Raw genomic sequence first — 10,962 nt, 5'->3', positions numbered from 1 at the left:
CCCCTGGGGCTGGATTTTTCTGAGACAAACTGGGATCTTCAGCTCGAATTGTGCTGCTCTGGATGGAAGAGGTGGGTCTGCTCCTTGACTTGCTTGAACGAGTTTTCCCCATATTGGGGAGGGGGGCAGAAGCTTCTTAAGATTTAGCTTCCTAAATGGTAAACTGGGAAGAGGGCTAACCCAGGACAAAGAAGACCACCCTCGGGGCTCCCGGCAGGCACTGGGAGGAAAGGGAGAGGGTCTCAGGACACACGTCTTTGGTGGAGTAGAGGCACCAGTGCTCGGTAAACCCACAGAAGGAGCAATGGTGAACAGGCGCCCTGGGTGTGACTGCGAGTGTGAAAGGGCCTGGTCACAGATGTGTGGATCTAGAGCAGTGGTTCTCAAAGCATGGCCCCAGACCAGCAGCATCAGCATTACCTGAGAACTTGCTAATCAGAAACTTTCAGGGGGAGCCCAGTCATCTTTGTTTTAACAAGCCCTCCAGATGATTCTGATGCGCCCTAAAATTAAGAACCACGGGTCTAGAACAGATTTCAGAGGATGAACAGTCTGATCGTGGTCCTTGGTTTTCATCCTGCCTCTTCCCACCAGCTCTGGCTGACCCTGCGGCCAGTGATAAAATTCCTAACCCATCCCCTTCTTGGGTGTTTCAGTACCTAAGTCTTCCTGCAGGTGGCGCAGAAGAAGCCGATGTAGATCTGTGGCAGGTGTTCCTCAAAGTGGGGTCTCCCGACCCTCTATGAGGAGCTTGTTCCTAACCCCAGATCGCATCTGCATGTTTGACAAGCTCCCAAGATGATTCCTAAGCACAGGAAATCTGAGGACTGGCCCAAAGGGTGCAGTCCACGCACCAGATCAAATCCTAGTGTCCCCATTAGCTTTTCCCTGTTGTTCTTGAGCTGCATGGCACTCTGCTCCGCTAAGCCCACATTCTAGCCCCCTTGATGGTCCCGAGTAATTTCTTCAGAGGCTCCCATTATGTAGTCTTTACATTTTCTGATGAATGGAAGATAGGGACAAGAGGAAGATGAGAGAGTCATTGGTTTAATTACAGGGTCCTGAACCCAAAGTCAGGAGGATGGATTCAGGTCCTGAGCGTATCTGTAAGGATCTGTGTGTGCTTGGGGGGACCAGTAATCCTGAATCTCTGTTTTCAGATCCCACTGCGAAGGGCACAGACTAGCGACCCTGAAGTCTCTTCCTGCTATAAACATATAAATATGTGTCAGTGCTTTTCCAGAAAGAGCAGGGAGGTGGCTACAGGGAGGGGGAAACTGTTTCTTATTTTGCATCAAGGAAATAAAATTAAAGTGAGGCCAGCTTGGCAGCTTTCAGCAGGCCCAGCGTGATGAGTATCTGTGGCAAAGATTTATAGGAATGTTGGGCATGGCTGCACAGGTATAAGGTAGTACTAAGGCCTGTACCTACGTCAGGGGGTGTAGCTCAGGGGTAGAGCATTTGACTGCAGATCAAGAGGTCCCTGGTTCAAATCCAGGTGCCCCCTGCTGTCCTTCACTTTTGCTAGTTGGAGCTGGTGTTGAAGGCTCTGCTCCTTTCCCTAATGCCGGGCCGCAGTACACCGAGCCTTCTCAAATCTGGGAAAAAGTCCAGGGTAACTTAAAACCCTGTCACTGAGCACTACAACCCCAGAGTGATAAGTTCCTCCAACCCTGACTTTTTAATTTCACTTACCACAGGTCTTGTTCTACATAGGCTTGTTTCTACATGTTTTCATTGCCCTAAATCAGTGCTTGCTGGTTAGTGTTTAACAATCAGCTCTTGGGGTTGTTGCTACAAAGCACTGATTTGTAGTGTTTTCCAATTTCATGGTGTAAATAATCTCACCGTATCCAATGTCAAGCCACAAACATAAGATCACTGATCATGGAGTTGGGAAGACATGCTAACAAGTGACTCTCTGGTGTAAGCCAGCTTGAACACACCACTGTCCCTAATCCATCTTCTCTACAGTGGCATGGGCTCTGTGACCCGCCCCCTCACTCTATCCTCACGATGCTTACAGACATCAGAGCAGTGGATGTTATGGAATCATCCACTTACTTAAGACATATTTGAGTCCTAATCAATGCCAGACACAGGAAAGACAGAGCTCAGCAAGAACTGTTTGTGGTGAGCAAAGGAGTCAAATTAAGAAATGGTCAGGGGCTTCCCTGGTGGCGCAGTGGTTAGGAATCCGCCTGCCAATGCAGGGGACCCTGGTTCGAGCCCTCCCGCAACTAGAGAAAGCCCCCGCCCAGCAACGAAGACCCAACGCAGCCATAAATAAATAATAAATAAATGGTCAAATGAACGATAAGGATAGCTAGACAAAAGGAGTGTGCTAATCCCTTAAGGGATTTTAAAGTTTAGGGATTGAGACTGAAGGTGGCACGTTGGTGCGAGCTGGAAGAAGGGACACCTATAAGGAGGAAGCTGACCTCAGCAAGATGATAGGACATAGGCCCAAAGCACAGGTAAGGCACTTACCAAGGGGCTCTGTGGCCTTTAGGAATCCTGAGATCAGATGTTGAATTTTAAACTGTCCTTTTCCATGGCGTGAAGCCTTGCGATATCTTCAGATCCTCAGGACAGTGGGCTACACAGACACGGGTCCTGTGTCAGTGATTCCTTGGGTGTGGAGGAGGGGGCTTTGCCCAGGTATGGGGCTGGGCAGGGACTGAGAGTGGTCTCCCTTGGCCTCTCCCTGGAGGCCAGGCCAAGATCCCTCAGGCAGCCACTCTGACCCACACACTATCCCAGCCGAGCGGTCTGGTCTGCAGCCCCCTCCGCACCTCGCGGGACCCGCTTCCCCCACGCCTCCCCGGCGGCCCTAGTCAAGGTCGGTTTACGGGATGCGTCCTCTGGAAGAGGCGGTTCCCGTTTAATCCGAGCATCCCACCTGGCACATAGGGTGCGCTCAGTAAATAATGGATGCAAGAATGGATGGATGGATGTGTGGATAGATGGGTTTACGTGTGCAAGCACACCGCAAGCTGACCACCCGGCAGATCCCGGCGCCAAGCCCCCCTGGCAGCTTCTCGGGGTCTCGGCTGAACCAGCGGGCAGAGGGCGCCCAACAGGCTCGCCCCGCCTTCACCTCGCCCCGCCTTCACCTCGCCCCGCCTTCACCTCGCCCCTCCTCCGGGCGGCGCCGCGGCGCCTTCTGGGAAGTGTAGTTCGCGCCTGCGCCCGGAGGGCCGCGGAGGCTGGTCCCCCTCTCCTGGGATGCGACGCCCCACGCCCGGCCCTCCTCAACGGCCTGCGCGCCCGGCCCGGTTTCCTCCTGCGCCGACCTAGGTCGCAGCCGCCGCCGCCGCCGCCGAGGGTCGCGACGCAGCCTGTGGGCGGGGAGCGGGTGCCCCCGGCCGTGCCGGAAGCCAGGAACGGAGGCTGAGTCCGGGATGGCGCGCCAGGTAAGGCTAGCGCGGACGGCGCCGCGAGCCGGGACCCCGCCGCCAGCCGGCGAGAACAGACGGACGCCTCGGCGGATCTGCTCCACGCGGCGATGTGCGTGCCTGGAGGGCGGGGGCGAGCCTGGGACCCGCCAACTTTGGCCGGGTGGGGGGGAGAGTGCTGGTGCGCAAGATTTGGTGCGGAGAAGTCTAGGTCCCCGGACGCCCCCCTCCCTTCTCCCCGCCCCACAGTGTACGCATACTTGGAGTCTCTCTCCACCTTTGGAAACTCGTTCCTTTGGGTTAAGCATCACCCTCTCTTCTTGGCTTTTAATGATAAATTATACTGGGAGCGATGAGCACGAAGGCCTAAGGAGAATGAGTAAATCTGTTCACTTTCATTCTTGGTAGGATCCTGGACTCTGGGCGGGGGGAGGGCATAGAACGAGGTACCGGGTTTTATCCATTAGGTGAGATGTGTAGGTCCGAGAGGTGGCGGGAGAGCCCCATCTGTCATAGCCTGGGACCAGTTTGGGCAAGTTGTGTGAAGGTGCTAGGAAACCTGATGGTACCAAAGGGGAGTTGCTGCACGTTCTGCTGGGTGGGTCCCTGGGGCTAGCTCTGTAATTGTGGTGGCTCATGAGCTTGGGCCAGCCTCAGACAACCGTGGGCTCCGTGGTTTGAGGGCGGGGGAAGGGGTGGTGGTGTTGGGAGAGTGGCTGGGGCAGTCTGTGGCCAGGCAGAGCAGCACTGTGCCAGGACCTTGGCGACATTAATGCCCCACAGGCTCCTGGGAGAAAGGGAGAAGCCAAGCAGTTTGGATGCTGTGGGAACAAGGGCAGTCCCCTCTGCAGATCTGGTTGTGTAGTTAGGGAGCCCACGGACACCCAAGCTCAGATATGCCCGCTGGCCCCATGCTCAGGCCTCCTCGTACCATAGTTAACTCTTCTGTACAATGAGGGGTTGGATCTTTTAGATCTCATGTTTTGGAGTGTGTCCTCCCATTGTGTAGCTTCATGGAGAAGGTGCCCAGGAGTGGCCTTGAGGAGTGGTAGATTACAGTCAGAGGGAGAGGAACAGGGACGGCCTCCTGTCTTCCTGTCCAGCAGGACTGCCAGAGGGTCAGGGGCGTGGGAGCATAGCCCGCAGGTGGGGCAGCAGGGTTCGGGATCTGATCTGGAAGCCCAGAGTCTGAGCCTGAAACATGCTGGGAGAGCGGGTTTGCGCTGATGTGCGCGCGCGCGCACACACACATACACACACACTCCTCCCTCTTCCTCTGCTTTTTCTGGGTAGGGGGAGACTACTGATGGAACCACCTCCCCTGGCCACAGTCAATTCCCATTCCCGTTTCATGAGAACTTTGTCATACAAGAGTTTATCTTTTGGCTGAGGTGATGAATGGCCTGGAAACCATCTCTTCCAGATGTCTAAAAGAGCTGGTATATTTAGCCAGGAGATAAAGAGGCACTCAAGGTCAGGAATGGTGTGTGTAAGAGCCCACTCTGCAGCTGGAGGTGGCCGGCTGTGACCTACAGGTGGACGCTAGGCAGACAGATTCGGCTCTAAGAATAGGAATCGTAGCACTTATCACGTCCCAGCATTTGTTCCAGGCACTTTTCCTATGTTAATTCATTTAATCTTCACAACATCCCTATGAGAGAGGTTTGGGGTTTTTTAAAAATATTTATTTATTTATTTATTTATTTGGTTGCACCAGGTCTTAGTTGCAGCAGGCAGGCTCCTTAGTTGCAGCTCATGGGCTCCTTAGTTGCAGCACATGGGCTCCTTCATTGTGGCATGCGAACTCCCAGTTGCGGCATGCATGTGGGATCTAGTTCCCCAACCAGGGATCGAACCCGGTCCCCCTGCATTAGGAGCACAGAGTCCTATCCACTGCACCACCAGGGAAGTCCCAAGAGAGGTTGCTTTGATCCCCGTTTTATAGATGAGTTTGCCGAGCCCTTAGCTAATGTGAAGCAAAGCAGGGATTGGAATTCCAGCAGCCTGGCTCCTGAGGTCAAGCCCAAAGCCCCACACTCTGCCCGTTCGTGTTCCAGAACTTCTTAACTGACAGATCAGGCCAACGATGGGACTGTGGTGAGCCCTCCATTGCTATAGGTGTTCAAGGAGAAATTGAAGAACCCCCCTGTTGTGAGTGGAAGTTGGCACTAAATGTTCACTGAGCCTTGAAGGTGTACAGCAGTTGTCGGTGATTTCTAGTTCACAGACATACTGTGGTGGACAGCTGGCCCCTGGCGGGAGGAGAGGGTCCCGTTCACCCGAGTAGTTTTCATTCTGGCAGGCGGGGCAGGTTCTGTCCAGTCACGGGGCCGTGACTGGAGGGCGGCTCTCCCCTGGCCCTGTGATTCTAAACTTAGAATGTGTCAGAATCATCTGGGAAACTTGAAAATGTCAATTTCTGGGCTCTGAAAGCACTAAACATAATCATGATTTAGTAGATCTAAGATGAGGTGAGAAAATCAGTCCTGATTAAAAGGAAATTCTGAAGTAAATCCTTTGAACCTAAAAGCCTTTCTGTTTTTTCAGATGTTAGGTAGTAAATAGCTTCTGATGGGAGAAGATAAGGACAGAGTATTTTTCACCCAGTTTGACAAACAGAGAAGCTGTCTGCTGACTTGAACTAGCTCTGCAACAGACCTGCCACTGCTGGACCCTTACTCTCCCCACTTCCTGCTCCAGCAGGAAGCCCTGCTCCAGCAAGGGCCATGCCATTTGGACTCTGCCATTATCAGTGGCTACAGGATCATTTTATTTTTACCCAGGACCCTACCCCTCCCCTCCATCACCACCTTGAAAATCTTGTTAAAAGTTCAGCTTTTATTAAGAGGTTACTGAGAATGAGAATTTGTTTGTTACAGATACTCCCACAATCTATCGCCACAAACTGTACTGGGTAATAATGATTTTCTAAAAAGTGGATGTTTGGGACTTCCCTGGCAGTCCAGTGGTTAAGACTCTGTGCTTCCAATGCAGGGAACGTGGGTTTGATCCCTGGTCTGGAAACTAAGATCTCGCATGCCGCAAGGCGTGGCCAAAAAAAATAAAAGTGGTTGTTTGATGCTTGGTTTGTTAAGGTTTACTGATCTTCTGATAGGTTATAGTCACAGTCAAGCAGAGTCTAGGGTCGTAGACTTGGCCCCTGGCTGTCTGCCTGCTCCTGCTGCATCACCCCTCCTTGCTTTGGAACCTTCGCCCCAAGCCCAGGATAAAGTGCCTGAGCAGCTGCCTGCGTAGGGCCATCCTGTCAATCAAACGAGAGATCTGAAGTGCTCGGAAGCGTGTAGGGATCACCCCTCTGCTGATGTTTAGGCCCCCTGTGTGTGACATCTCACTTAGCATCCGAGTGGGTTAGAGGGATGGACAGAGATGGATGGAGCTGAGAGGCTGGCTGGGGTCTCACGCACCTGGTCCACATATAAAATGTGGCGTGTTGGGGAAAGTGTACAGGCAGAGAAGGTACCACGACCCCAGCTCTCATCTCCAGAGAGGGAGGTATCGAGGCCCTGTCAGTTCTCAGTGTGGCTGGTGTTCCCTAGAGAGGGCCGGGGGCGGGGCCTCTGCAGCTCGGTAGCTGGGATCTGCGTGTTCTTCCCTTGAGCTAAGGGACTTGCAGAGCCAGCCCTGTGTGGAGCTGCCAGAAGGTGGAGAAGACGTGGCCTCGAAGCCCACCTTGGCTCTCCTTACCGGCCTCCTATAAAATGGGCGTGTGTTTTGGGTGGCACTTTTGTTTTGCAGGTGCAGAGCCTGGTGTCGGTCGGTGCATCCCCCCCCCTTATAATTCTCAGGGGGATCAACGTACACTAACCAGACTCACAAAGGACAGAGAGATAAATCAGAATATGCCAGTTCCTTAACTTACGGTGAAAAATAGAGCTGACGATCAAACTGGAACTATGGTGGCCGATTACGTGTTTGACCACCTAACGTGAAATCTGCACGGGAGGCCCAGGGTTAACAGAGTCCGAGCACAGAGGTTTGCTGGGTAAGCTGGCACCGTGGAGCCAGGACGGCCTGAAGCACCCGTCTCCCTTAGGAAGAGCCCTGCGGTGCAGGACAGAGACTCTTGTCACCTGGGCAAGGCCAGGAAGCCCAGACAGACTCTGGAGCCCCCAGTGCCCTTCTCTAGGCGTGGTCCATGGTGACAGTGCCGCAGTGTTGGTGCCAGCCCCTCCGCCTGCCCTCCAGCCTCCCTGACAGGTCCAAAGGCCAGGACCTGGGGCTTCCAAACTCCCTGCCATTGCTAGGCCCCCTCCAGTGGCCGATCTTTCCTCCAGGGCTTGGTGTGACTTGTTTCCAGGCTCTGGGGACACTTACTTTTCTCTAGCGATTGGTCATAGTGGGAATTTAACACGTATTTGAGTGTCTAAGGGAAAAGAGAGTGAAGTAATTGTAACTCCTTGACCCTCTCCTGCCCCCTCCCCACTTTTCCTTGGCTGTGGTGGTGAGAGAGTGGGACTACTCATAGGGGGTGCCAACCTTTTTGATTCTGTGACCCTCTTTCTTAACGTTGAAAACTTAGTACATTAGAATTTAGCCTTTCCATGTATTTTAAAATAAATTCAGTATTTAAAGGACACACATGTGTTCATCACAACAGCATCTATAAACGTGTGCATGCAGCCTGCTGGCAGCGTTTGTGCCCATTCAGCCCCTGGGCCTGTTGGGACAAGTCTGAGCCTCCCGAACATTGACAAAAAGCTAACCAGTCGTCGATCTAAAGGAGAAATAGAGAATTTTATTCACGCCAACCTGAGGATTATAACCCGAGAGACAGTCTTTCAGAAAACTCTGAGGACTGTTCCACTTGTTAGAGGTCGAAGGCACAGTTATGTACATTCTAGAGACAAAGGATCGTTTGTCAAAATGACACACTGACATTTTACATAAAGTTCACCAAAGATACACAGTCCAGATCTACACGTACAGCAGGTCACCATGACCCCATACAGAATTAGGAAGAGAATGAAGAAGGAAAAAACGCATTGATCTTTATGGTTGAGCAGACATTCCTGCCTTTGTGGAAGTCTGCTTAACGTATGATGTAGATGCCCATTGCACGTTAGGGGGGCCCAGCACAGGCAGGGAGTACGTTGTGCTTCGGTTTCCTTGTTCTGCCTTAAAAACAAATTTTGTTCCATCACGGTCCGCAGAGCAGACAGGGACTCCCGAACCAAAGCGTCTCCCTGCTCCACCAGCTCCAGGGTTCCCGAGCCTGCCTGGGATTCAGACTCTGGGAGGGAGAGACGGAAGAAGAGGAGAGAGGAACAGAGGACAGAGCGAGGCAGGTGGGCTGTGGATGCCAGGAGGGAGGCGTGAGTGGAAGCAGCGGGGGACGAGGCTGCAAAGCTAGGGCCAGGCTGGGTCGTGAGGCCTCGCCGCCAGATGTGCCAGGTGGGACACCCTCTGGGCCCGCACAGTGCTCGTGTCCTGTTGGGACGTGTAGTGGGACCCTGTGTCGGGGTCCCTGAGACCACCCCAGGGTCAGGGATTTGCTAGGAGGACTCCCGGGACCCGTCGTATAGTTGTATTCACGGCTGTGATTCATTACAGCCAGAGGACGCAGTCACGATCAGCCGAGGGGAAAGGCACGGGGCAGAGTCCCGACGGAGCAGGAGACGCGTCCTCTCCTGGCGGCGTCACACAGGTCGTACTTAATTCCTCCAGCCGTGAGTTGTGACAACCGGTGTGAAATGTCCTCTCCCGGGGAAGCTCACTAGAGACTGGATGCAGACCATGTAGACACCCTCCTCCTGGCATGTACTGAAATCCCAGAGCCCCAGAAGGAAGGCAGTGTTCAGCATCAACCACACTGTTTGTACAAACAGTCTGGGCCCAGCAAACCGTCCTCATCAGTCAGGAGACCGTGGGAACCTCCCAGAATCCAAGTTCCCCAACACCAGCCTCAGGCCAGCCTCGCAGGCAAGCCTTTCTCGGGGCAGCAGCGTCAGGCCTGCTCTTCCATACGGACCTGAACTTTGGCTACGAGCTCTCTGTCCAGAAGGCCAGGAAGAGATGAGAGTGGCTCTTTGAGAGATGTTTCGGAGGGCGTCTGAGCGTGTTCCCGAGAGGAGGTGCCCATACCCAGCCAGGGGGCAGAGGTTAGTTCAGGAGAGCCCGCTGGCCTGCTGAGCGGCTGTCCGGTGGTCAGAATGCACAGGGGGCCGAGGAGGAGGAGACTGCGGTGTCTGACCACTTGTGGGCCTTCGGACTCTGGACCGAAGGCAGGTAGCCCGTGGAGAGGCTGCCTCCAGCCGGGTGTGTCCTCGTGGTGCCCGTGGTCAGCGGGAGACAGAGCGGGGAGCAGATGCCATTGGTGACAAGGCCGTGGTTGGTGGCGGCGATGGTTTTTACATTTATTTATTTATTTATTTATGGCCGTGTTGGGTCTTCACTGCTGCGCGCAGGCTTTCTCTAGTTGCGGCAAGCGGGGGCTACTCTTTGCTGCAGTGCGCGGGCTTCTCATTGCGGTGGCTTCTCTTGTTGTGGAGCACGGGCTCTAGGCGCGCGAGCTTCAGTAGTTGTGGTGTGTGGGCTTCAGTAGTTGTGGCTCGCGGGCTCTAGAGCGCAAGCTCAGTAGTTGTGGCACACGGGCTTAGTTGCGCCACACCTGGACCAGGGCTCGAACCCGTGTCCCCTGCGTTGGCAGGTGGATTCTTAACCACTGCGCCACCAGGGAAGTCCCACAGCGATGGTTTTTAAAATCACTCACTTGAGTTGATGAAACAAGGCAGTAGATTATCTTTGCTTTATTAGGAGTGTCTTCATTTTATTTAATAATTTTTTTCTTACAGATAAATAGTTTAGCATTTGTTCCTAAGCCAGAAGGACCCTTCCCGTAATTTATATTCTGCTTAATATAAATATAAACTTTGTGCTTAATTTGCATGAAGTTAATTTTTGCTGTAATTTAAAATACATGCCTTCGAGATGCTGGTCATCTTCTAGGGTCTGACGGCCATTTTAAAGCCCACTTAATGACTATTTTTGAAGAAATTAGGACACAATGTCTCTTTAATCTTACGAAGCCGCTCCAAAGGCTCTGGAGGAGGCTCCTGCCTCACCTCTGCCGGCTTCTGGTGGCCTCGGGCATTCCCTGGCTTGTGGCTGCATCACTCCAGCCTCCATCTCCATTGTCACATGGACTTTTCCTGCCTGTGGGTCCGTCTCTGTTCCTCTTCTTTTAAGGACACCAGTCATATTGGATTAAGGACCTGCCTTATTCCATTATGACCTCACCTTAACTAATTACATCTGCAGCAACCCTATTTTCAAATAAGGCCACGTTCTCAGGTACTGGGGTGAAGTCTTTGGCGTAACTTTTGGGGGACACAGTTGACCCCTGTCACTGTCTCTTGAGCAGACTCCCGTTGCCCCTTTGCCCGTTCTCGTGTGTCAGGCGCCCGCCCCACGCTCTCTGTCACTACTGCCCCCCCTCTGGTGTCCACCTGGAGACACAGGCAAGCTGAGGATGACTAGGCGGGCCTTGCCGGGAGGGAACCAGCCAACTCCCCTGAGATTGTGCCCACAGGTGTCCATGGCCTTC

The sequence above is a fragment of the Grampus griseus genome (assembly GCF_964374135.1).
Source record: "Grampus griseus genome assembly, chromosome: 9".
Lineage (NCBI taxonomy): Eukaryota > Metazoa > Chordata > Mammalia > Artiodactyla > Delphinidae > Grampus > Grampus griseus.
The sequence above is the reverse complement of the archived record's forward strand: the minus strand, read 5'-3'. Positions refer to the sequence as shown.